The sequence below is a fragment of the Mesoplodon mirus genome (genome assembly GCF_964341445.2).
Source record: "Mesoplodon mirus genome assembly, chromosome: 3".
Taxonomy (NCBI): domain Eukaryota; kingdom Metazoa; phylum Chordata; class Mammalia; order Artiodactyla; family Ziphiidae; genus Mesoplodon; species Mesoplodon mirus.
The window spans coordinates 59,215,037-59,242,970 of NC_138978.1; the positions used below are offsets into that span (position 1 = coordinate 59,215,037).

The 27,934-nt window shown below is 42.2% G+C and overlaps 1 protein-coding gene and 1 pseudogene across 4 annotated transcripts in view; one reads left to right on the forward strand and one right to left on the reverse strand.

The window, feature by feature from the left end:
- The window catches only part of JAK1 (Janus kinase 1), a 136,202-nt gene extending 119,095 nt beyond the window's left edge, over positions 1–17,107 (reverse strand). For all 3 annotated transcript variants that reach the window (XM_082613376.1, XM_082613374.1, XM_082613375.1), the window contains exon 1: positions 16,873–17,107. The gene's annotated coding sequence lies outside the window, so the exon portion shown is untranslated. The remainder of the gene's footprint in view (positions 1–16,872) is intronic.
- A 227-nt stretch (positions 17,108–17,334) lies between these two features.
- On the forward strand, positions 17,335–25,584 carry LOC309799138 (NADH-cytochrome b5 reductase 3-like; annotated as a pseudogene). Its single transcript has 3 exons — positions 17,335–17,482; positions 20,678–20,795; positions 24,709–25,584. The product of its transcript is annotated as an NADH-cytochrome b5 reductase 3-like (transcript).
- Positions 25,585–27,934: the final 2,350 nt, after the last annotated feature.

Sequence of the window (27,934 nt, forward strand, 5' to 3'; positions counted from 1 at the left end):
GAAATTCTGACATATACTACAATGTGGATGAACCTTGAGAACATTACACCAAGTGAAATAAGTCAATCACAAAAGGATAAATACTGTATGATTCCACTTAAATGAGCTACACAGAGTAGTCAAATTCATAGACAGAAAGTAGAATGGTGGTTGCGAAGGGCTGGGGGCAGGGGAGGGTGGGGTGGAGGGGTGTTGTTTAATGGGTATAGAGTTTCAGTTTTGCAAGATGAAAAGCGTTCTGGAGATAGGTTGCACAACGATGTGAATGTACTTAACACTACTGAACTGTAACTTAAAAATGGTCCAGATAGTAAATTTTATGTTGTGTATTTTACCACAATTAGAAAAAAAATTTAACTGCCAATTCAAGACGTTGTTAGACATTTGCTGTCTCTATCTGTGTAGAAACCTCTCATCCCATGTGGTCCTGCTAGGACTACAGATCAGAGTGTCCTGCCCTGACCCCTACTGATGACCCAGGTCTAACTAATCACTGTCCAGCTACGTGACCAAGGGGTGACCCAAGCAAAAGTCCTTTGGAGAGATTTGACAAATGGAAGCCAGAAGAACACCACCTTGGGGCGGCCAGTTGTTCTCTTTTGAGCCATTTGGAGAAAACCTCACTGTGGCAAGAAATGAGACCAACGAAAGAAAAGCAGAACCAAGTAGAACTCCTAAAGAGATCATGCCTCGACATCGCTGGAGCTCATGGATTCTCTTCCCCTGCCCTTTAGAGGCTCCAGTTATCTGGGCCAATAAATCCCAACACCTTTCCTGTGCAAACCTCCTCCCCCCACACCTCAAACACCAAAAGAGAATAGGGACATCCAAAAGAAAAGCAATTTCACTGAGCAATACGACCCTTTACAAGAATTTTCTCTCCATAGTTCCTTTGAAATTTTATCTGCAGTGTCACGTACTAGAACAGCAGTACACAGTTCCATAATTTAGTAAGTACAATTCCAAATTTAACACAATCTTTCCAGTTGGTAAATACATAATCGTGTTAGGCCAGAATACTTTTACATTTCTGAAGAAACAATAATAATTTTAAAAAATTATCAATCTAGGGCTTCCCTGGTGGTGCAGTGGTTGAGAGTCCGCCTGCCGATGCAGGGGACATGGGTTTGTGCCCCGGTCCGGGGAGATCCCACATGCCGCCAAGCGGCTGGGCCCGTGAGCCATGGCCGCTGAGCCTGCGTGTCCGGAGCCTGTGCTCCGCAACGGGAGAGGCCACAACAGTGAGAGGCCCATGTACCGCAAAAAAAAAAAAAAATTATCAATCTAAATCTATACTAGATTATAGAGGGAGAGATATACAATGCATAAAATAGAAATAAATTTAGAAATACAAGTGTTTCTAAATTATCTGAAGTATAAAATAAAAGAGAACACCTAAGCATTACCCTGAAAACTGAGGCTTTGGAGGAACATTCTAATACTTAAGTCAAAGAACAGAAGAATACACAGATAAGATCTTTTATCTGTGCCTTATTTGAAGAACTTTGCCCTTTCCAAGTTGTTCAACTCAATGCTCCATAACTATAGGTTCCCTTGGTTTGGTTTTCACTAATAATTGACAAGGTCTAATTTTATTAAATACAAGTCTAATCAATAATGTTTATGACTGCCTAGTTATTATAATGACTCTCTTGTGAACCAGGAGACATGAAGAAAGGAACAAATAAAGGGAGAAGGAATGCTGCTAGCTCTTCAGACTTCTTCTGACTTAGACAAAGAGGAGATCTAAAAAGCTGTCATGCTAGGAATTAATGTCAAACCAGTTTCATATCTGGAATCTTAAAGACTCACAAGCATAAGGCTGCAGAGAGATGCCTGAAGCAGAATCTTAAAAGTAAACTGCGCTCCCCAGGGAGTGTAGTTATGAACTTGTTGTCACAAGTCTTTGCAAAGATAAGCTAGCCATGTTGATTTCACTGAAGCACACCTGACCAATAAAATAACTTCACAACACTGGGAATACCATCCATGTGAAATCTTTACAACCACTAATCAGGAAATGATCCATCTTCGGAAACTGCTCTCTCTTTATCATGAAAGATTAGCAGCCAGCATTTTAATCATAAGGGGGGTGGGGGGAAGACCCTATTTTACTTGAAAGGGTTTTAAAGGTTCAGTGCAGCACACCTGGTAAACACAAAAATGACAAAGCCTGTCTCTTCCCCAGGATTATCTTCCAGCTCTTTAAGGTGGCTTCCATCTCACACCTCCAGAGCAAATCTTAGAATCTGGCAGCCCAGAATGTTTACAGTGCTCAGGGGAAGATCTGTTAGAAGCACTGCTCAGGCATTCCGCAGTCCCCAGGACCATTTATTTGTCAAGGAACCTACAGAACTTACTGTCTTAGAAAACCAACTGGGCAGATTTATGATATTTCTGTTAAAATACAGTGTGTGCTTTTTAAATCATGGCATAAATAATACCCAAAATCTTAAAATGTGAATAACTTTCAGACAACAATACCATTTACAGTCTCCTAATGGAAATAATCAGAAAACTCAAAAAAAAAAATGGAGGCACAAAGATGTCTGTAACAGGATTATTTATAGTAGGAAAAACAAATAATATATATGCAACAGATTAAAGGGTTAGGTAAACAAACTTTCATCCCACACCATGTACCATAAAAAGCTGTCACCCTAATCAAAAGTTATTACCTCATAGGAGTAAAATTATGAGAAGTCACTTGGTGAACAAACCAGATTACAGCACTATGTTCTATGATCTCCTTGAAAATTTTTTAACTTATAGTTTCATATATGCATGAAACAAAGTCTGAAACAATAAACACTAAAATATTAACAAAAATGTTTATCTGAGTGACATCTTAGAATTATTTATTTCTGATTTTCATAAAACGCAAATATGTTATTTCTTTAAAATGTTAAATAAATAAATTTTTAAAGAATTCAGTATTAGCCATAGCAAATTTCTAATGACTGCCTCGTAAGGGCCAATATTAGGCTTACATCCTGACTTCTCTGAAAGTAAATGCAAGAATGGTTAACAGTATTCTATACGAAACTACTTTTTGAACAAAGCTTGGATAAATTATCTAAAATTAATTCAAAAATAACTCTTTAGAGAAGCAACTAAAAATGCAAGGGCCTAATGTCTCTAGAAAGGAAACATAATACAGATCAATGGAGATCCCATAAAATATGTATCTTTCTTGTATAAAATTAAAAAGTTACAATTAGTTTTAATTCACAGCCTGAAGCTTTTTAACGATTAAAGAAAAAGGTAAAAGGAAAAGAAGAAATAAAAACTTTTCTCTCCTCAGAGGCCCAAGTCAGGGTTACCAGATTGTCTGCTTTGAGGCACCCTGTTTCAGCCATAAATACCTTGACTGAATTACTTCCCAGGCTTCATTCCCACGGTGAGAATGTGCTGAGAGCAGGCCCCACTGCAAGAACAAGACAAAGACAGGTGGCATGTGGTATGTGGGCAGGGCCTTGAGTGTGACCAGAGGTCCGTGAGGCCCTGTGAAACCAGGTGGCAGCAGAGGCACCCGTGAGCAGCTGGACTTGAGCAGACGGTCAGAGGGGAGGCATTACAGGCTGTGCGGTTCCCCCAAACCAGTCAAGAGCAGTGCAGCCACGGGGCACAGTGGGTGAGTACAGGGTTTGGGGCTAACTTCACCTCTCTGAATCTCAGTTGCCTGAAGTCTCAAATGAAAGTTATACACGAAAGCACCTTTTTATCTGTAATGACCCCTCAACACTTTGTTTTTGCTGTTCTTAATATAACTGTTACCTCCATTAAGGTCTAATTAGATTAGGGGTGCTGTGTCAAGTGGTTTTTCTCTTGACAAAAGGAACAACACAAAAAAAGAAATGCCAGCCAAACAATCAAATAGGGCTTCCACAAGACAAACCCACAGTTAGTGTCTACGGCTGGCATTCATGTGATCAATAATACTCTATTACTGACCAGCTGCTCACTAGCAGGCACAAGGCTGACTAGGACTAGAAGGATAAATAAGAGGGACTTGGTCCCTAACCTCTGCAAATTCCAGTGTGGCAAGGGCCGAAAACAACAGTTTGCCAACTCTTCTCCCAAGAGATATTGCCCTTCATAATATCCAAGGTAATGACTGGACCCTACATAATCCTAATTTCTCTCAGATAATTTCCAAATCTCCTACCCACAAATACATCTTGGACGTCTCAGAACTATTTGAACAAATGGGTACATATTTAGTTACCTAAGTTCTACATCTGACTACCTTCTGTATCATTTATGACTCAATCACAAATTGAGCATGATGCTAAAGTGGTGGCCCACAGAGGTCTTGGGTGAGTCACTAAGTGCTCTGACTCTTAGTTTTCTCTGTTGTAAAATTGGGGAAGGAAGTGTCCCTGGGAGGCTTTGCTTTCTTCAAACTCTTAAAATTATTATAAGATGTTATGGTCATTATGTAGCTACAAACCCTTAAACAGCACTTACTAGAAAATGTCTATAAACTTAGAACTAAATATGCTGGCATTTCATAGCAGACCTGTCTCCATGTTCTCTTAAAACCATTAGAGCTATCAGTTCTAACCTAAGAAAAGTAAACAAGACTCCAAGCCAAGAAGGAACTCGCTTGACTGCTTTCCTTGCCTCCCAATAATCAAAGCAATATTCTCAGAAGTGTCTGGCTCCCAAATACCTGTAAATGTCTTAATTCGGCCTAGCATAAGCAGTATTTTCATCTGATTGGTAGCTGCATGGCAATATTCCTCTTTCAATGTTGCCTGACGTTCCATTGATTTTTTTCTTACTGAAATATATCTAGCTACAGAAAAGTATAAAAAACCATTGATTTTTTAAAGAGGACTAAATAGGTCTCCTCACTGGATCCCTACTATGTGGCAAACACAATGGTAGTGGTTGGTGATACAAAGGTCAGCCACAGATGAGGACAGACAACTAAGCAAATTGGTGCAATAATGTGTATACGATTCCAGAATGTGTCTGGTTCAAGTATGACACATAAGCCTTTAAAGTATATCAACGAAGGTAATATAGACCAACAACTACACTGGTAGTCTTGAGTTTATAAACAGTTGGGCCTTTTTAAAAATTCATTCCCAGTTGGTTGTTTGAAATTTGGAGCACATTTTCCCCCAATACACACTACTATAAATGTGGTTAGGTTTCCAAGCCAACACACAAAAGGCCAATTTAACACAAAGTATCTGAAACACTATACAGCTGCCCTAGCAAATGAGCAGAAAATATTACTGCAGCCAAAGAGAACCAGGAGTGATCTTGTCATCTGAAAGCTGAAGTTCGAGGGAAAGCCAAGTGTACGTTAATAAGGGGTGCAGATGGAGTGGCGAAGAGGTGCCTGTAGTTTTATGGCAACTAAGCTCAGGGATTTTGAGACCAAGGGCCAGGTAGGCCTGGCCTAACTCAAATCCAAGTTCCGCCAGTTAAAAGCTGGGTGCCTTTAAACATATTATTCAACCATTCTAAGTCTCAGTTTATTAATCTGAATGACTGGCACAGAATAAGCATTCCATAAACAATACTTTACATACATTTTTTTCATTTGTTTGAGATTATACAACTTTCATCTTCCTTGGAATAAAAGTATCCTGAACACATAGCTGGGATTATCAGTCACTATTAGAAAATATTTGGGGTTTCACATAAAACAAAAACAGATTTTTTTAAGTGTCTAGGCAAGAAATGTACAAAAAAGGGGATTGATGAAAGTGAGAAAAGGGTAGCATGAACTAAAATGCAGTAACCAGGAAGAGACTGAAAACAGAGGGAAAAGACAGGTATATGATGTACGGAGGATTCTCTTGATCAGAGAAGATATGAGATGGAATCTCAGGGACTTTCCAGATGACTTACTGGCTGTCTATACAATGAGAAGATGGGAGGATAATAATAACAGTGGCAAACCCTTATAGGATGTTGGTATACAAACATACACACTTGCTCATTTAATCCTTACAACCGTATAAGGTAGGTGGTATTATCCTCATTTTGTAGTTGAGAAAACTGAGGTTGAATAACTTGCTAGTAAAATAAACTCAGCTTGTAAAATAAAGCAGGATTCAAACCCACAGATGCTGGTTCCAGATTTGGGAGTCGGAACCACTATCTTATACTGATGCTTTTGTAGTAGTGGGAACCCAGCTATTTGCGTAAGTGGGCTTCCTGCATCAGAAGTTCATAACTTGAATAATATGTATCTATAATGTCCCCACTTCTAAACATATAAATGTTACATAACATTACATTTACAGACTCTCTGGCAATGCTCAATATTTGGGATGGGGGTGGGTAACTAACATTTATTAAATGCTACTGAATCTCAGGCACTGTCTGAAGCAGTGTTCTACCTCATTTAACCTTCACAAAACCACCTTGGTGATAGGTTCTATTAAATCCACTTTACAGTTGAGAAAAACTGAGGATCAATTATGAGCCCAAAATAACAGAGCTAGTGTCAGAGGAAAGCCTAAGACCGGCTCCTCCTGGTTCTAAGTCCAGAGTGCTTTTCATAACACATCTAGTATACTCAGATCCCAACAGGTAATCGTGGGACATGTTACATAATAACCAGGAAATATAAAATAACAGTAAATCAAGTTCGATTTTAAAATGTCAAAGATATTTCACAGGAAAATACTAAACTATCTTTAGGACAGCTAAATTAACCCCATTACCCGTCTCACCTCCCACCCCCTCATCCCTGCCAAAAAAAAATAAAAATTCCTTTCAGATCCTCTTTATTACTTAGCACCTAACAATACCAAATACAACACAGGTGGCTAAAGACACTTCTCCAAAAGCCTAAAACTGCTTCAGAAGCATTAGGTTGGAAAACAGGATAGGAACGTGTTCCATGGGTTCTCATTTAAATGCCAATGTCAGAAATAAAAGGGAGCAGGGACAACTAGCAAGACAATAGAAAGAAGGCTTTTTTAAGAGTTGAAGCGTTTTCCAATTAGATCTCAGTAAAGCTGGAGGACAGTGGAAGAGTAGAAAGTTTTTTGTTTTGTTTTGTTTTTAGTGAGAGAGCTGCACATTTGAATTCCAGCTCTGCCATTTATTAGCTTTGTTTGCTCATCTGGAAAATGATGCCATTAATATCCATGGACAATTAGGTTGCTTCCATGTCCTGGCTATTGTAAATAGAGCTGCAGTGAACATTGTGGTACATGACTCTTTTCGAATTATGGTTTTCTCAGGGTATATATGCCCAGTAGTGGGATTGCTGGGTCATATGGTAGTTCTATTTGTAGTTTTTTAAGGAACCTCCATACTGTTCTCCATAATGGCTGAACCAATTCACATTCCCACCAACAGTGCAAGAGTGTTCCCTTTTCTCCACACCCTCTCCAGCATTTATTGTTTCTAGATTTTTTGATGATGGCCATTCTGACTGGTGTGAGATGATATCTCATTGTAGTTTTGATTTGCATTTCTCTAATGACTAATGATGTTGAGCATTCTTTCATGTGTTTGTTGGCAATCTGTATATCTTCTTTGGAGAAATGTCTATTTAGGTCTTTTGCCCATTTTTGGATTGGGTTGTTTGTTATTGAGCTGCATGAGCTGCTTGTAAATTTTGGAGATTTAATCCTTTGTCAGTCCTTTGCCTCGGCACCTGCTGCTCCCTGCCTGGTACTCTTCCTCCAGGTCATGGCATGAGCTGGCTCCTGCTCATCATCCATCATTCAGGTCTGAGCCCAAATGTCATTTCCTCAGAGGGAGCCCCTCTCCTACCCATCTAAGCATTCTCTACCAATTACCATACTTAATTTTCTTTATTGCACGTAACGGCACCTATTTATCACCATGTTTAACATCTTAGAATGTTGGCTCCTTAAGAACGGGGTCCTGCCTCTTGTTCCCCACTGTGTCCCCAGTGCCTTGGCCAGTGCCTAAAGCTGCTCAGCCGGTATTTGGGGAGGTAGGGAGCGGAGAAGAAGGAATATGAATAAAAGGGACAACTGGAGCGCAGGTGAAAGCAGGTCATCTGCACAGTTCTAGGAATAAATAAGATCTCCCATTCTCAGAACCTTTAGGAAAGTCTGTATTGGGGGCGGCGAGAGAGGAGAGGAAGAAAAGACACCAAAGAGAAGAGAGCAAAGACACAGACAGAAAGGAGAGAAGTATTGTGTCTCAGAAGCCAGACAGCAGTGGGGTGTGGGACATCTTTCAGGAAGGGGGTGTTCAGCAGCATCAAATGCTTTAGATAACAAGCACAGAAAAAAGCCCTAAGTGTGACAGCAAAAAGTCACTGGTGACCTCAAAGAATAAGTCTCAAGTGTGTGGAGGTGGCAGGTTGCAAAGGGTTAAAGAATGAGCGAGTGGGAGGAAGTAAGGCTTTCAAGGCATTTGGCAGCAGAGTGGGCAGAGGTGCTCCCGGTGTGGTGGTGGGGGGGGGACCCTTCTGTTTTTCATACAGTGACTCAAGTCTGACCTCACCAGCCTGCCTCTCGGTCCTCTCTGCTCCAGCAGTGTTGGTTCCACCTCAGTTCCTTTGCGCACGCTGTGAGCCTGCGCTAACAGGCTCCTCACTCTCTTAGCCCGGCTAACTCCTTCACCCTTCAGATTCCAACGTAAAAAAAAAAATGTGTCACAAAGACCCCCTCTTCTTACTGCCCCCCACCTCTGCTTTATACCAAACTAAGACATCTCTCCAGGTACTCAGCATAATTAAAACAAGCAGTTGAATAATTGTTGAATTATTGTGTCTTCCAGTAGCAAGGAAGCTTCTGAGGGCAGAAATCAGGCCCGTCTTGTTCTCACATAATATGCAATCTACAGATAATTGTTGCATAATGGAATGAACATGAAAACCTGAGAGCATTTTTATCTCAGCCAGTTTGTGCATCCCAAGTGGCCTACTTCACAAATCCACATCAAATAGGCTTACAATTTACGTTCAGGCCAGTCTGGCTTCCTCTGACCTCCCCTTCCTACTTCTGACCAACTGAGTGAAGGTCATTCTAAACAAGTAAAAAGATGGGGTGTTTTGGAGATACCACCAAACATCAAATGATTTTCCCAATTAGGTAACTGATATACAGTGATTAGCAGACCTGCCTAAAGTTTTACAGACGGCTTTACTGGAACAAAATCGTTCAGAATATTAAATTTAGGCATTAAGCATCTTCCTTTTTTAAGTCTGTCCTTTGTGAACTAGCCCTAAAATGGGTTTGCAGGTGTACCTGGCAAAACATCCAAACATCCAGTGCACTTCTTTACTGTATGAGTCACATCTGTCTGCCTCCCTGTGTGTGATCAATTAAACTAGTTTAATAACAAGATTTTTCACTTGGAAAATATATATTTGGTAGATTGTTTTCTCCCTGATATTTTTCTTCTGTCTTTTCTCTCACCATAACATAAAAGATTATTTTAAATTCTAACTGAAAAAATTGCTATAATTTACAGCCTTGCTACAGTTGAGCTTAATTAACTGGCAAATAAGCCTGCAGATATAATTGTGCTTAACTGAATGAACTGTTGTCAGTTCTAATACCCTTAAGCCCTTTAAAACACCATTAAAAACAAGAGTTGTATTAATTACAAATTGTTCTTATCTATTCCCACTTTATACATTCAAACTTGTCTGAATTAATGTACCTGAAATTAATAGATCTAAATTTATTCTTTTAAATACCTACAGGTCAGCCTGTTCACCATTTGAGCTGGACTTCCCTACCTACTGCACCCCCCCCACCCAATAAAAATTAGGGAGTTCTACTGTTATTTTCCTTCGCAAATAGAAAGACAAGGAAAAGAGACAGCTAATGTCTTTGGTATCAAAGCACATGGGATGAGACGATCATCAAGAGCTCTTTTCAAGCCACATGACAACTACTGTTCTTGAGAATATGAATAAATGCAACATAAACATTACTAAGAAAGGACTACAGATATATTCAAAATATGATTAGGAGGAAGGACCAACTTTTTGTACAATTTTATATTTGGGGTAAATCTTGTTTTAGGGAAATGCAACACATACATGGAAAAAGAAACTAATAAAACAGCATTCAGGGGAAACAACATGTATTTAAGAGTTCTCTTACACTTTTATAATTCCTTAAACAGCAAAACTCCATAGCATATTATCTGATTTATAAGATTTTAAATTTCCACACAACTCTAAAGACACCATTTTACAAACAGGTATGCCTGTGCCTTTCTGCCAACAGCTCACCACTCGCTAAGTAAACTGAATCAGGGAGAGCAACACAGTATTGACTTTCCCGGGAAGTCTAGTACATTCCTACCAAATTATATACCTTGGATGGCATCTAAAGTTAAATTAAAAACAACTTTGTTTCTCATTTTTTCTTAAAAATAACTTATCTACCACCTTGGTGCGGTCTATATACTAAACTCTTCTAGATTTGAGAAACTGCCTTCTTTAGGTGCCTAAATGTTTTTGACTTATCCATTTCTAACTGAAGCCTTTGTAATATAGAATGTATCAGCTACTCTTTGTTTTGCATTTCATGGGTCACACTTCCCTACCATCTTAAGGCACTCTGAATATAATCTGAGCTCTTTGTTTTTAACACAAAGCATATTCACCAATCAGAAGGAGGAACAAAAAAAGAGAGTGTGCGCTAACAAATGTTTAGCTCACAACATGTACCTGGCACATTCCAAAATCTTTAGGGGTATTTAGGTGTAGTCACTCAATTCTCAAAACAATCTTAGAGGTAGGTACTATCTTTTTTTTTTTTTTTGCGGTACGCGGGCCTCTCACTGCTGTGGCCTCTCCCGTTTCGGAGCACAGCCTCCGGACGCGCAAGCTCCGCTCACGGGCCCAGCCGCTCCGCGGCAGCACATGGGATCCTCCCGGACCGGGGCACGAACCCGTGTCCCCTGCATCAGCAGGCGGACTCCCAACCACTGCGCCACCAGGGAAGCCCGAGGTAGGTACTATCTTACTTTCATTTTATGGATAAGGAAACAGGCATAACTTGCCCACGTTCTTACAGCTAGGATCAAACCAACAGTCCAGCTCCAGAGCTTCCAAAAACACAGATTATGAAAAACAAGACTAAACTACAGTAAATCAGTCTGTGTACCATCTAGAGGCGTAATTTAGTTGACCTGATTTAGTCCCCCACACCACCCCAACGGGTGGGTTCCAGCTGTTACCCCCTTCTCCGCAGATAGCCGCAGCTCCCCTTTTTAAGTTTTGCAGAGGCAGCCTCCTCTTGCAGATCACTCCAATCACTTTCCCTGAAGAGTGAAAGCTCCTTCTGTGAAGCAAAGATTCCTCACTGCGTTTTCCCGATGAAGAAAACCTCTTCTTCAAGCCTGTCCTGTCATAATCCTGACTGCAGCTTCTTACTCCACCCCCACCTCTGCCCACCACTTGCACACCTCCCAAGCCCTCAGGCTGCCCTTTTCTGCTGGAGTCCAGAAATATCTGGCCTCATTTCCATTATGCTCCACAACTTGACCTCTTCTCTTCTTAATGGACTGGTCATTATCAACACCAATTACTATACTGTACTGTGAAAGTGACACCTTCAATACGCTAAGGTATTTACCATGGCATTCGCCCCTCCACTAAAGGGCCCCACCCAAGGTGCTTCACTTTTTGAGTTATGGCTCTGCTTTTCATAAACCTCTCCTCATTCACTTCCAATATAAAAATTAACACTGCCTGCCTCAGAGAATGTGCCTTCCTGTATCCATCCTCTTAACAATTCCCATCTCTTGCATTTTTTGTATTTAATCTCCTATTGACTTGAAAACCAGTTAGGTAGATTGTCTATAAATCCTTTATAAATTAAAAGCAAACCAAAAATAAGTTTTATTCTACTATAAGGAAAGCATATATAGACTTCATGACATCTATTTTGGCTCTAAGCATTTTCTATTTCCTAGTAGTCTTCTGAACAGTTGATAAGTGGTGGATAAGTAAGGAATGTTTTCTGTGATGGGGAGGATGAAGAGTTGCACAATGGTCAAATGAAGCTGACCCTTTATAGAACTGTCAGTGCTTCACAGCTGTTGCATTTTCTAATGATGTTATTCTTGAGCTCAAAAACTGTGAATGGCTTCCCATCTTCCCTGTTCATTCATTCAACACAGGTCACAGTCCCTGACCTCACACTGCTCACAGACTTGTGCAGTCTTCACAGTCTGGCCCCATCCTGAATGTCCAGCCCTATCTCCTTCTGTTGCCTCTCAGTACCCTGCTCTAGTCAGAGTGGCTGCCGTGTATAACCTGCAACTGAGAAACTCTGAACAGGCTCAAGGGTCTTCCACCAGAATGTAAACTCTATAAAAGCAGGATTTTTGCCTGTTTTGTTCTGTTTATTCACTCCCTGACACTCATAGCAGGAGCTCAAAAAGTATTTACTGAATGAATAAATGGATGAACAAAATGCTGTGTGAATATTACTGGTAAGTAAATTCAGTTACCACAGATTAAAAATATCTTAACAAAGACCAGCTCTGTCTTCTGCCTAGAGTAGACTTAAAGAAATTTTCATTTTGCTTCTAAAGCAGGTCTTGCCTCAGGATCGGCAGTTTACTCATAGAGCACCAAGGAAAAAACTGTGTGCCCACTGCCAGCTGTTAAGAATCACAGATCATAAAACCTCAGAAGTAAATATACCACAGAAATGAACTTAAAGTTTTATGCTTTCTTGTTGCCTCAAACTGCCAAAAAAGCTGGTGCACTTCAGAGGAAAGAATACTCACAGGAAGTAGTTTCCTGCCCCAGAAACCCGGTCATTTCAACATGGCAGATGTTTAAAACCCCATGTTACCATAGGGTTTTGAGACAGGAAGCAATAGTGGCACACCTAGCTGAATTCAGGGGAGAGCAAGAAGCAGAGAGGAAACAACATGCCAAACGAGAACACGGCTTGGAGGTTAGCCGGCAAAGTATAAAAATAGTGAACCAATTCCTCTAATGTCTCCTATAATGTAACTGCCCGTACATCATATTTATTAGAAAAGAGAAAATAAAGGGCATAAAAACAAACAGCACCTTCCTTGGTCACTACTGCCGCATTTTTCATCGTTAACTCTTCTTCCAATATAAATGACTCTAACAGAAAAGAAATTGCTAATTGTTATTGTCCTTAAATGGAAAAGGGAGTAGACCATGGATGATTTTTCTCCTCTACTTTCTACTTTCCTCTATGTTCTAATTTTTTTGCGAGTTTTCCCTCATTATAGTGAGAAAATAATCTTTATGTTTAAAAAAACAGTTAAAAAATTTATGTTCTAATAATAACATAACTACATTAAATAATTCCTCTACCAAAAAAATGAATAACAAAGAATTCAGTAACATCAAACCTTCCAATCTTGGCATTCAACATACTGCCTCAACCCCTTTTCTCCTCAACGACCAGTATATATAACAATTCATCTGCTTTTAAAAAAATCATGTCTTACAGAGAACAGACTTGTGGTTGCCAAGGGGGAGGGGGGTGGGGGAAGGAAGAACTGGGAGTTTAGGATTAGCAGATATAAACTACTATATATAGCATGGATAAACAACAAGGTCCTACTGTATAGCACAGGGAACTATATTCAATATCCTGTGATAAACCATAATGCGAAAGAATATAAAAAAAGCATGTCTCTATGTGTATCACTGCGTCACTTTGCTGCACAGCAGAGACTGGCACAGCACTGTAGAACAACTATGCTTCAATAAAAAAAAAGTCTTCACAATAGTTATAACTTGCGTAGCACTTCAGTTTCCATCCATTATTTACCTAATTTTCCCCAACAGCTTCGTGAGATTGCCAAGATGGATATTTTTATTTTCATTTTACAGATGAAGAAAATAGGGGCCTGAAGTGAAGCAGCTTGCCATGACAGAAGCCAGGATCTTCTTGTTACCCACCTGGCATTCCAAAACAGGATTTCTCAAGACCAGCACTATTGACATTGTGAGCCAAATAATTCTTTGCTGTAGGCGGCTGCACCATGCATTGTAGGATGTTGAGCAGCATCCTTGGCCTCTACCCACTGGATGCCAGTAACACTGCCTCCTCTCAACCCCACCCCACCCCCACAGTTCTAACAATCAAAAATGTCTCCATAAACCTCAAATATCTCCTTGGGTGCACAATCATACCCAGCTGAGGAACACTGGTCTAAAAGAATCTGTGAGGTTCTTTCTGGCATCTTTATTCTATGATAAGGCTCCACAGAACACTGGACCACCATAAGTCAGACCATCAGATGCTGCTTGCTCAGCAAGATTCAGTAATTAATCAATTCCCTAACCACTTAAAAACAATTTTTTTAAATGTGGAAATGGACAAGAAAAACTTCCTTGTAAATACTCACATCTCAGATGATAAATCTTCTAAAAGCATATGACCTCATTAGAACATAAGTATATACATAATAAAGATATATAAAATAATGTGTGTGGGGGGAGGAAACACTTAACAGAGGAGTCAGAAAACAGACCTTGGTCTTTGTTAATAAACCTTATTAATGCAGTTGTACCTTAGTGTCCACTCTATTAAAATGGGTATAAACCTATACATTCTCAATACTTGCTTCAGCTGGGTTTCTGTCCGAATATATGTGTTACTTCCAGCTACTCAGAAGAAACTGAATGATAACTTCAAAACATTATTAGAATCTGTGGTCTGCAGTTGAAACCACTAGTGTTTGTGAACCCAGAATCTAAACTGGCAGACCTCACTATCCCATTTAAAAGCACTCAGCTTAAATTTCTTCATGCCATTTAATGAGTCTCTTTTCCTGCAAAAGCAACTTTGCCCTCAAAATTCCTTACTTTCTACCAGCTTTTTAGCAAATGCTTCAATTGAAAACATTTTGCAAGCTAATTCCCCTTAACAACTTACATCTGTAAAAGGTAGATGCCAATTGATCTAAAGATAATTACAAGTACATATAAAGCATGAGCCAAATTGATATTAAGACTGACTAAATTACAACAAATTGAAATGTAGTTATGTTTCGGGAAATGTTTGAATTATTTTATCTATGTATGTATAATTTATTCACCCTCTATCATCACTTCCCAATAATAATAAGCAATTAGTGTACTGTGGAATAGGGAAACTAAACTGGCTTTATTCAACATGGAGTGTCACACTGCAATCCTAGTATAAAAAAATACATTTTTGTAGCTATTTAGAGAAACTAAGATACGGTGAAGTGCTTAGTTAATATGACATGCAAAGTTAAATAGGTTGTGACTATTCCTATTCATAATGTCCACAATCATGCAGGTATGATGTACCTGCGTCTTTAAATGTGATCTGGATCTATACATAGGAGACATCTTCTCCATATTACAATGCATATTGTACCCAAAGTGTCTGGTACCCTTGTAGCCTCCATTAACCTTCACCACAAAGTACAAAAGAACACACTGATCCTTAAATAAAAATGACTGCCTGGTCTTGAAAAACACCAGTCACCCAAAGCAAAAGCCAGAAACAACACAAAATAGAGTTTTGGAAAGAGAGGAACAAAAAATGTAATCAATATAAAATGTTCATCCTGAAAATTTTTTCCACCGTGTAAATGCCCATAACTCAAATTTTTCTTAAAAAAAAAAAAATAGCCAACAATCAAACACTCCATGATCATATCTGGTTGTTTCTGCATTACACTCACCACTTAACTATGTCAGGTTTTTAATGCTTTCCTCCCCCCAAAAAAGTAATAACAATTTTATACAACTGTAAACTCCTGCCACTGAGAAAAAAGCCCTGGACTCTTAAAAGAAAAAAAAAAAAAAAAAGTCAACAGCCTGTATCCAACCAGGGGCATAAGACAGCTCACAGCCACGTATTAAGAGAAGTGGCACGGAGGACGGGATCCCCTTTCCCATGGACACACAAGAATTCACAAAGAATATACAATCAAAAAAACAAAAAAAATGTGCACAAACACCTGGCAATAATCATACCCTTTATCTAGTCCCCTAGAGAAGTTCCTCGGTAAACACATCCAAGGCGCCCACATCCCTGGAACCTAGGGGAGTGACTTGAGAGGGGTGTTTACTAGTCCTGCTAAAGCGACGTCTCCCTCTGATGCTTGGCGACGGCGTGCGGATGGGGTCTGAGGAATTACACATGGAGCCAGAGACCAGCCCCAGTTTCGGTTAACTAGTCCCTTTACAGGAGGACTCGCAATTCCCCGAGGGGCTCGCTCTCACTGTTCCTCTTCCCTGGCCATCTCGCCCAGTGAGCGTCTTTCATACTTTCCGCCCGCTACCTGGGGCCAGGGTCCCAACAGAACCTAAAAGGACAGGGGGCGTCTCCTGAGTCCCCAGACGCCCCCCTGCCCCAAACTGGGCCCCAAATCCCAGAAACTTTCTCTCGCTGAGATGGCAAAGAAGTCAAATGGCTAAGACGCTCAGCATCCGTCCTGAGGCCTGAAAAATCCTCCTTCCGCTCCCCGGCAATTCTGTCAGAGGGCTGGCGGTCAAGTTCTCGGTGCAACAACGAGGGACGTCAAACCTCAAGCCCGCGCCTGTATCTCAGGGTGGTATAAACAGGATGTCAGCGCGTCCCAGGCTTGTTTATGAAAACTTGGTGTGCGCTCTGGGGGAGGGGGCAGCGAGCCTTAACCTTTCCCCTTCGGGCCTGGGGCCCCCGGCCCCCGACCTCCCGGCACCGGCAGTCTCCGCTCAGCTGGAAATCCCCCGCCTTCCCCGCCCGGCCCCGCTCGCCCCCACCCCGCCCCGGCCCGGCCCCCAGGTCCAGAGTCGCGCTCGAGGAGCGGCCCCGGGTGCGCGACGCGCGAGGCCCCAGAGCGGCGGCCGCGTCTCCCGCCAGCGCCCGGCTCCCCGCCCCTAGCCTCCGGGCGCCGCAGGCTTCTCTACCTCCACTCGGTGACACTCACCACTTCCGTGTGCGCCTGGGCCGGGGGGCTCCGGGTCACTGCGCGGGTCAGGGTCGGGCGGCCCGCTCCCTAAGCGGCCAGCCCCCCAGAGCCCCAGCGTACACGCACCGGGGGCTGAGGAGGGGGCGCGGTGTGGGCTACCAGGGCTGGGGCGCTGGGCTCAGCAGTCTGCGGCTGCTAGCTACTCCGCGGCCGCCGCGGCCTGCGCTACCCGCCTCCCGCCTCGCCCCGCGGCTGGCCCCGCCTACCACCCCGCGGCCGGTCCCGCCTCCTCGTGACGTCACGCGCGGCTGCCCCCGGAAAGGGGGGCGGGGACCGCGGTGAAGGCGGAGGCGGCGGAACCGCCTCCGCGCAGGACCCAGCGCCTCTAGCCTTCGCGCCCCGCCCCCATGCGGCTTCTCTCATTCCCCCAACCCTCACTCCCTTCTTTTCACCATGTATTCTAGAAACAGCAATGCAAGAATGAGAGATCTGCGAGCGCAGAAAGTGAAATTGTCAGGATTTGGCCATAGGTTTACCCGTCTCGAATTTGGAGTGCCCTTCACCATATCTTTGTGCACTGCGATGCATTTCTTACGGTCTTCTGCCCCTTTTTGCCACCGAGCAAGAGGTGAGCTTGTGAAGCATGAGAGTAATAGGAACTTAAGAAATTAACCTTCCAACGTTAACAGGTTACTTCACGTCCAACCCATTCTGTATTTCAGGTCTTAGAAGTTTTTTAAAAACTTATAAATAGTAATAAAAACATTTGTTGATATCTAATGTGTGTCCAGAGATTTTCATTTTTTACTAATAATCCCTCAAAGTAGGTTTTATCTTCCTTTTATCTTTGAGGAAACAAGTCAAGTCTTAATTATCTTAGTTAAGGTCACACTATAGCCAGATTCATACCTCATAGGCAGTCTACGACCAAATCATGGTGATTTTACTTCCTAAATATGTCTCCAGTCCATTTGTTTCTCTAACTGTTCCGACAACATGATCCTAGCTGCCACCATCTCTCATCTGAAGGACCACAACATCTCTTAAGTTGTCACTCTGTATTCAATCCACTCTCCAATTAATTCTACACAGTGAGCTTTTAAAAATTCAAATGTGTTCCACTCACCCCCATGCTTAAAATACTCCAGTGTCTTCTCCCCAGAAATCCTTGGATGAGAATCTGCCTAAGCTATGCATGATCAGACTTCTGCAGCTCGGTTCACTGCTCACTGAGGCTTCCCCATGTGCCCTGACTCCACCAACCCTGCTGGAGGATTCCTGGAGACTTGGAGAGTTACTGGCAGCTTACTTCATGTGGAGCAAGTGCTGGGTGTGGTACGTGGTGAGTGAGAAACGCATTCAAATCTGGAATTCTGGGTTTTAGGTCTGGCTCCCACCATTAACCACCTGTGTTACCCTAAACCAGCGGACCCCAACCTTTTTGGCACCAGGGACCGGTTTTGTGGAAGTCAATTTTTCCACTTGGGGGGGAGGGGGGAATGGTTCAGGTGGTAATGCGAGCGATGGGGAGCCTCAGATGAAGCTTCGCTCACTCGCCTCTCACCTCCTGCTGTGTGTGTGTGGAGGGATAGTTGAGGACCCCTGCCCTAAACAGTTCACAGTTTACTCATAAGAGTTGAGGGGCAGACTAAACAATCTCTAGGGTGTCTTCTGGAAGGAAACAGCAGAGATAACAGAGAAGAAAAGAGAATCAAGTGGGGAAGGTCAGTCCAGCTGCCTACCTTGTGGGTGTTTGAGTGAATGTCTTGCCTCACCTGCCACTCAAGGCTGTTTGCATTATTTTCTTCACCTGTTAAATTGGGATAATACCTTCCTCATAAAGACTATGCTGAAAGTGAACTAAGATAATGCCAGGCCTGACATAAGTGGTAGGCTTAGTAAGTTATTGTGATTTTTTTTTATTCAAGCTGGGCCTTAAAGAACAGGTGGGAGTGATATGAGTGGAGACTGAAACATGAAAGAACAGTATTTCAGGTAAGGCAAAGGGTACAGAAAAAAGAAAGTCAGAAAAGCCCGAGAACAAATCTGGTTGCTTTGCAGGGCTCATGAAATGGAATGAGCAGGGGTCCTTCGTTGAGTTCAGATCCATTCCACTATACCAGGCATTGCACTGGGTCCTGAAGATTCCAAAAAAAAGACCCAGTTCCTGATGTTACTGAACCACGTTTGTTTGTCGGAAGCTCAGCAAGCCAAATGCTGAGGCACCAAGGTGTGCAGCAGAGAAAGGGTTTATTCACAAGGCAGCCAAGCAAGAAGATGGGAGAATAAATCTCAAATCTGCCTCCCCAAAGGGGAGGAGCTTGGGATATTTCAGGAATAAAGAAGCATGGTTTTAGGCATGGGGAAAGGTGAGATAATCAGGTCCCGCACAGGAGTATCTGAATTACATGCTTCTTCATGGCCTGCATGTTCAAACATGGAGGCACTTGGCATGATCCGAGGGTACAGTTGTTGGCCCTCTGACTTGCACAGACCCAGTTTTAGGGTCAGTGGTCCCAACCAGTCTTAGCCAGCTGGAGCTCAAACTAAACTCAGCTGACCCCAAGTTCCTGGAAAACAACTTGGGCAAACATCTTACTGTTTAGGCTATGGGAAGCTTGGAGGCTATGCAATTTGCAACAAAATAATTAAGGCTTGCTCAGTGAAGGCAGGCTACAAGCAGAGGGGGTTTTTAGCAAGCTGTTAAGACAAGCTCAAGAATTTCTGTTAGTTACCAGTTTCTGTTAACCCTATGGGGCATGGTTTCCTTGATCTCTGGATGCTCACAGTGTAGTGGAGGAGATAGATAAGCAACAATTCAGTATGATTCATGCTCTTCTAAAAGTGATCAAGAGAAGAACCATGAAACCCAGCCTGAAGAAATCAAAATGAGAAGAAGAAGCTATAAGTAGCAGGTAAGTTACAGGAACCAAGGAGAAAGTGGCACATTCAGGCAGTAATAAGTATACGCTGTGTGACTGGGGAATAAGAAAAGATGGGCCTTATGCAAAAACTTCTGCCCAAAATAAACAGTGTGTTTTTGAGGTATGTAAGCAGATTTTTATTTGAGAAGAATCACTCCAGGGCAGGGTTTCTCAACCTCAGCACTACTGATATTTGGGGCCAGAAAATTCTTTGTTATGGGGGGGTAGGGTTGCTGTCCTGTGCACTGTAGGATGTTCAACATCTCTGTCCTCTAACTACTAGATGCCAGTAGCAACCCTCCACTCTTCCCCCTCAACTCCCCAGTCCACCTGGTCTACTTATGACAAAAATGTCTTTAGATATTGCCAAATATGCCTTGGGGGACAAAAATCATCCCCTTTGAGAACCACTAATATAGGGATAATGTGGAAGATGGATTGGAGGGCAAGGAGATTAATCATATAACATTGTAGAGCTTCAAACTGAAGTGATGAGACCAACATCTAAGGCAGTGGACCAGGGAGGGATACTGAGAAGTTGTCAAAAACCTGAGGAGATAGAATAGAAAGTGGGTGATGACTGCTTAGATCTGGGTGCTGAGGCAGAGGAAGGAATTTCACATGATTCCCAAATTCTCTAAATTAGTCGACGAGTTGACCAAGGATGCCACCAACTAAATTATTTAGTTGGATGCCACCAACTAAATAATACCTGGTAAGCAGTGTTAAGTGGGACTGCTTTTCCTTCTACAGAATGTAAAATGGGACTTGACACAGAGGTCTGACATTCAGCTTAGTTGGACATGTGCTTTTTTCACAGGGTTAACACAATATTTGGGAGGGGCATTAGCTGAATCACACAAGAGCATATTAATCACTACCTCAACGTCAACCGACAGCAACCGCAGTTCTTGGAAGTAAATTCCCACTGCTGTCAACATCCTTCGAAGTCCTTCTCCACATTAACTACCGCTGCCTCCTAAACAAGTTACTTTCAGATCATTGCTATCAGCCCAGGTAGGTGGTAAGAGGGTTTAACGTATGAGCACTGTAAAATGGGAGGAAGTTTTGGGAGGCTGGTGTGGGGAGATGGGACCACTCTTCCCAGGCCCTCAACTATACCAAGTTCAGCTGGCTTGTTTCTAAGAGCACAGACTCAGCACTGAATTCGAGCTGGGTTTTAGTTCTACCCATTCCTAGTTATGTGACTTAGAGTTTTAAATTTCATTTTTTCTCATCTGTAAAGTGGGGATGATAATAATTTCTATTTTCCAAGGCTGTTGTGAAGATTAAGCTAAATAATGATTTTAAAGCACTTAGTACAATATGTGGCACATTATAAGCCCTTAAAAAGTTGGTTATTTTTTTTTTTATTATTAACAGGGACCATAGCCTTGAAGTTCTAAGATGCAGGGCAATTAAAAAAAAGGAAAGAAAAGAAAGGCTCCCTGTTGCTGAAGGATCAGGTTCAATGGCACAGTCAGGCACACAAAGTCTACCATATCTGGCCCCGAGCCTCTGCTTTACACTATGGTTACCTGTACACACTCTGCGAAAACCTCCTTAACTTCCAGAGGCAAGCAGAATTCCTCCTTTAGTTTCCCAGAGTACTTTGCATATACTTTTGTACTTTCCCTTATCACAATATATTCTATTTGTTTGCGTATCTGTCTCCACTCTACCCTACCCCATCCCAGGCTGTGAGTTTATGGACAGTGGAAACCATATACCATCTTTGTATTTGCAGCCATGAGGCACTCTGTAAGTCTTGGTTGGATGGACGATGGATGGATAGATGGGTGGATAAGGAACATGGGAGAACAGTGACTTGGTAAAAGAATTGGGACAAGGTGCCCAGGGAACAGAGCAAGACAGTCTTTGCTTCATAAATGTTCCTAAGCCTGGGTCTGAGCAGAAGTCTAGAGGACATGACATTGGCAGAATTGTTTGCCTTATGAGGTGGTTGGGCAATCTATGCCCTCTAGGGAAAGCATGAGCGGGTGGTGACTGCTGTCAAGACCAGTATCAGGCAGAACACCTTAGTTACCAGGGAGCCAAGGCAGGATGATGCCTGTAAGTTTTCCAGCAGCCTTCAAGGTTAACAAGGTTAAGCAATTAGGAGTAACAAGTTTTTCCAGGTGCGGTCAATTGCCAGCAGGGCAGACAGACTTGTGGACAGAGACCATCTGCCCTGTGATTATGTTCACTGTAAACAATGTTACAAGATCTAGAGATAGTAAGGGGATATGCAATGTGATTCCCACAGAGGACAGACCATCTGAAGATAACATTTCAAAGTACCTAGAATATAAATTATTTTAGAACATAAGGCATTAGAAAGGTAGATTTATATCTTGACTTTTCAGGAATCATTTTATTTTATGCTTTTTGTTAAAGGCAACTGAAGTGATAATATTTCATGATTGATCATTTATTATGTACTTCATACTTTTTTTAAAAAGTGATGTACTGGAGTCAGCTCCCACTGGCTCATGAGAGCATACTGTGTGCACTTCTTCTCATCCCCACCTTAGATGACTTCACAATGTTATCTTTAAATCAGCCATGGCAGGAGTATTTACACCATGGAAATAGGCAAACACTACAAATCAGGGTTTCCCACTCCCACCTTCTCTAAGAGCTGATTCTTTTTTTTTTGGCCCAACCGCACAACATGTGGAATCTTAGTTCCCCGACCAGGGATTGAACCTGCGCCCTCTGCATTGGGAGCGTGGAGTCTTAACCAGTGGACTGTCAGGGAAGTCCCCTAAGAGCTGATTTTTAAACCTTTACCAGCACACCACTGGCTTTACAATGAATGATCCCAATTAATACTCCCAACACACCTATTTTATAGATGGGAAACTGAAGTGTAGAGAGGTTAAATAATGAAGAACTTATTACAAACTTTTTGGTGGCAAAAGCAGGACTAAAACTGACACCATCTGCCTCCAAAGTTGATGCAGTTAACCATGATGGAGGGAACACTTACCAACTCATTCTGTAAGGCTAGCATTACACTGATACCAAAGGCAATAAAGACATCACAAGAAAAGAAAATTACAGGTCAATATCCTTTCTAGATGCAAAAATCCTGAACAAAATAGTAGCAAACCAAATCCAACAGCATATTAAAAGGATTATACACCATGATCAGGTGGGATTTATCTCAGGAATGCAAGAGTGGTTCAACATAAGGAAATTAATCAATGTAATAAACCACATTAATAGAAAATGTAAAAAAATGTAAAAAAAAATTATCATCTCAGTTGTCACAGAAAACGCATTTGACAACATCCAACAACCTTTCATGATACAAACATTCAGAAAACTAGGAATGAAAGGGAACTTCTCCAACATGATAAAGGTCATTTATGAAAAACCCACAGCTAACATCATAATAGTAAAAGACTGAAAGCTTTCCCCCTAAGAGTAGGAACAAGACAAGGATGCCTACTTGCATCACTGCTATTTAACACTAGTTGAATAGTGCTATTCAACACTAGTTCTAGCTAGAGGAAGTAGGTAAGAAAAATAAATAAAGGGGAAACAAATTGGAGAGAAAGAAGTAAAATATCTCTATTCACAGATGTCATGATTCTATATACAGACAATTGCAAAGAATACACAAAAAAGCTACTAGAGCTAAAAAAAAATTCAGCAGGGTTGCAGGTCACAAAATTGACACACAAAAATCAGTTGTGTTTCAATACACCAGCAATGAACAATTCAAAAAGGAAATAAAGAAAGCAATTCCACTAGTATTCAAATAGCATCAAAAAGTATAAAATACCTAAGAATAAATTTAACCAAGGAGGTGAAATATTGTACACTGAAAACCTAAAACATCTGTGAAAGAAATTAAGGAAGACCTAACTAAATGGAATAACATCCATGTTAATGGATTAGAAGACTTCAAATTGTTAAGATGGCAGTACTACCCAAAGTGATTTACAGATTCAACACAATCTCTATCAATATTCTAGCAACCTTTTTTTCAGAAATGAAAAAAACCCGCCCTCAAATTCATATGAGATTGCAAGAGGCCCAAACTAGCCAAAATAATCTTAAAAAGGAAGATCAAAGTTGGAGAACTCACAACTGATTTCAAAACTTACTACAAAGCTACAGTAATCTAAACAGTGTGATCCTGGCATAAGGATAGACATATAGACCAATGAAACAGAATTGAGAGTCCAGAAATTAAACCCATACATCTACGGCCAATTGATTTTCCAGAAGGGTACTACTTTCATTCAATGGGGAAAGATTAGTCTCTTCAACAAATGGTTCTGGAACAACTGGATTTCCACATGCAAAAGAATGAAATTGGAGCCTTATCTCACGTCATATACAAATATTAGCTCAAAATGGAACCATATAACTCTTGGAAGAAAGCTTAGGGGTAAATCTTGGTGACGTTTGGTTTAGCAATGGATTCTTAGATATGACACCAAAGCATGAGCAATTACAAAAAAAAAAAAAAAAAAAAAGATAAGGACTTCCCTGGTGGCACAGTGTTTAGGAGTCCACCTGCCAATGCAGCAGACACAAGTTCGAGCCCTGGTCCAGGAAGATCTCATATGCCACAGAGCAACTAAGCCCATGCGCCACAACTACTGAGCCTGAGCTCTAGAGCCTGTGAGCCACAACTACTGAGCCCACGTGCAGCAACTACCGAAGCCCGCGTGCCTAGAGCCCGTGCTCCGCAACAAGAGAAGCCACTACAATGAAAAGCCTGTGTACCACAATGAAGAGTAGCCCCTGCTCACCGCAACTAGAGACAGCAACAAAGACCCAAAACAGCCACACACACACACACACACACACAAAGATAAACTGGGTTTCATCAAAATTGAAATCTTTTCTGCATCAAAATATATTATTAAGAAAGTGAAAAGAGGTAGCCCAACTTTCTTGGCTGGGGCAGCAGCCACCACCACAGGGCTCAGCTGAGCACACTGGGCCACATGGTGCTCTCCCCAGCCTGGTTCCTCTATAGTCCTGCTATCCAGCACTGGGCCCCAGCCATTACCTTTGAAAGCCTGGACATCAAGTACTCACTGTGGCTTATCGATGAGGAGATCATCAGCCATAACACCCAGTGGTTCTACTTCAACCTGCTACGGCCCCATTACATCTTGGGCCTCCTCATAGGCCATCACATCTACTTTTCAGCTCAAATCCACCAAAACCTTACCATTGAGCCCTACACCATCTCCAGCCATGATGAAAGGGCTTTAGTGGACCTGGTCATCAAGGTTTACTTCAAAGACACCCAGCCCAAGTTTCCCACTGGAAGTAAAGATGTCCCCATACCTGGAAAACAAGAAGATTGGAGACATCATTGAGTTCCAGGGCCCAAGCTGGCTGCTAGTCTACCAGGGCAAAGCAAAGTTTGCCATCTGTCCAGACAAGAAATCCAACCCCATCAAGAAGTGAAGTCTGTTCACATGATCACAGGAGGAACAAGCATCACTTGTATGCTACAGGTGATCCGTGCCATCATGAGGGACTTGGATGACACCGTGTGCCAACTGCTCTTTGCCAGTCAGACCAAGAAGGACATTTTTCTGCAGCCAGAGCTGCAGGAACGAACATTCCACTTGCTTCAAGCTCTGGTACATGGTAGACAAAGCCCCTGAAGCCTGGGACTACAGCTCGGGCATTGTGAACAAGGAGATGATCCAGGACCACATTCCGCCCTGGAGGAGGCACCTCTGGTACTCCTGCCCCGAGCCAGTATGCCTGCCTGCCCAACCTGGACCACGTGAGTCACTTCAAGGAGCGCTGCTTCCCCTTCTGATGGCTGGGCACTGGCAGCATCACACCCTGAACACTCACCATGCCCTGTCCTCAACTAGTCCTCCTCTGCCAATGTTATTTAATGCTGTGGCCCCAGGTTCAGTCTGGCCTGCCTATGCCCTGGGTGGTCACCCAGCTGGGCTGACCTGAGGGGTCCCCTTGGAAGCAGAGCTCTGTTTCAGGCGGGCCACAGCTGGCAAACTTCAGGGCAAGTTCCTGTCTGGTTCTCACTCAGCCCTGTCCCTGTCCTCATGACCCTTTGTCTCTCCCTTCTTGCCCTCTTCTCCTATTACAGGGATGAGGCTGCCATCACCATGCCCCACCCAACCCTCCCTGCGGGGGTCCACAGTCTGGAAATAAACATAAAAGTAGGGGCAGCCTAGAGCTGCAGGTGCCGGGACTGCCCCCAGCGGTCCTTGGACCTTTGCCTGCCACCCCTCACTGTCTGCCTCAGAGCCACGACTAGGCCTCAGCAGCATCTCATACCACATGAGACAGGTGATACCAAAAATTCCTGGTGGGGAGTGGGGAGGGGTGCTGGGGGTGAAAGGCTACCTCCCACCCAAGGGCCCAAGCAGGCCCCAGCCAGCCAGGAGCTTGGCTCTTCTTGTGGCTGGAGTGGGAAGAAGGTGCTGGCTGAGGGCCCATCAGGCTGGCACATGGGCCATCTTGAAACCCTGGCATTTTCCCCTAACACACCAAAATATTCAGGTAACCTTAGGAGCTCCAAGCTGTCAACTTAGCAGAGTCTGATTCACCATGGGGAGGGGGACTGGGGCAGGGGATTGATGGCAGAGCTCTACCCCCTCCTCCTGCCTTCACCCCCAGCGTGGGGAAGATTTTGAGCAATGTCTCTTGTCAGAGAGACATTTTCAGTGGCCCCTACATTGCCTTTAAATAACAGCTATGTTAGCCTCATGCATATCAAGTTTTTCAAAGTTATTTATAAGCAGGAAAAAAACTGAAGTAAAACTTTTTTTTAACCTAAGCAAATCTTTTTTTTTTTATTGAAGTATAATTGCTTTACAATGTTGGGTTACTTTCTGCTGTAAAAGAAAGTGAATCAGCTATATGTATACATATATCCCCTCCAGAAGTAAAACTTCGCTAATACAAAAAAAAAAAAAAAGTAAGTGAAAAGAGAACCCACAGAATGGGAGAAAATATTTGCAAGTCATACATCTGATAAGGGTTTAATATCCAAAATATATAAGAACTCCTACAACTCAATAAGAGACAAACAACCCAATTTTTAAAATGCTCAACATCATTTGTCATTGGAAAATGTAACACAGAATCACAATAAGAAACTACTTCATACCTATGAAGATGACTATTAAACAAATAAACAAACAACAAACAGAAACAGAAATAACAAGTGTTGGCAAGGGTGTGGAGAAATTGGAACACTCATACACTGCTGGTAGGAATGTAAAATGGTGCAGTCCCTGTGGAAAACAGATTGGCAGTTCCTCAAGAAGTTAAACAGATTGGCAGTTCCTCAAGAATTACCAGCAATTCCACTCCTAGTATACACTTAATAGAATTGAAAAGAGGGACTCAAAGAGGTATTGTATGCCAATGCTCACTGCAGCACTATTCACAATAGCCAATAAGGTGGAAACAATCCAAGTGTCCATCAACAGAAGAATGAACAAAATGTGGTATATACATACAATAGAATAATATCCATCCAGTAAAAGGAATGAAGTTCTGATACATATTACAACATGGATGAACCCTGAAATAAGCCAGACACAAAAGGACAAATACTGTAGGAAATACATAGAGACAGAAAGTAGATTAGTGTTTCTCAGGGGCTGGAGGGAGGAGTAATGGGAAGTTATTTGCTTGATGGGTACAGAGCTTCTATTTGGGGTAATGGAAAAGTTTTAGAAATAGATAGTGGAATGGTAGCACAACAGTGTAAATAATTCATGCCACTAAATTGTGCACTTAAAATGGTTAAAATAGCATATTATGTATGTTAATTTCACCACAATAAAAACATACCCTAATTGAACTGTTCTTGTTTGTCAACTCTCCACCTAATTTTCCAGCATCTTCTTATCCTCCTCCTTTGAGCCCTGTGACCTCATGTTTGACACTGCCCCCTTCTCTTGCAATTGCTTGAAGCCTTTCTCCTCTGTGTTGTAAACTTGGCACCTTGGCAACAAGTTGTACACTTGGCGACAGCTGTGGAGAACGGTGTACCACCCAGCACCAATGCTGGCCAACCATTACAGTGTTTCCAAAACTGTTGTCATGGAACATAGGGCATTAGGGAAAAAATTTTTAATAATATGAATACAAAAGTATGTATGTGTTGTAAACATGTATGTACAAAAAGT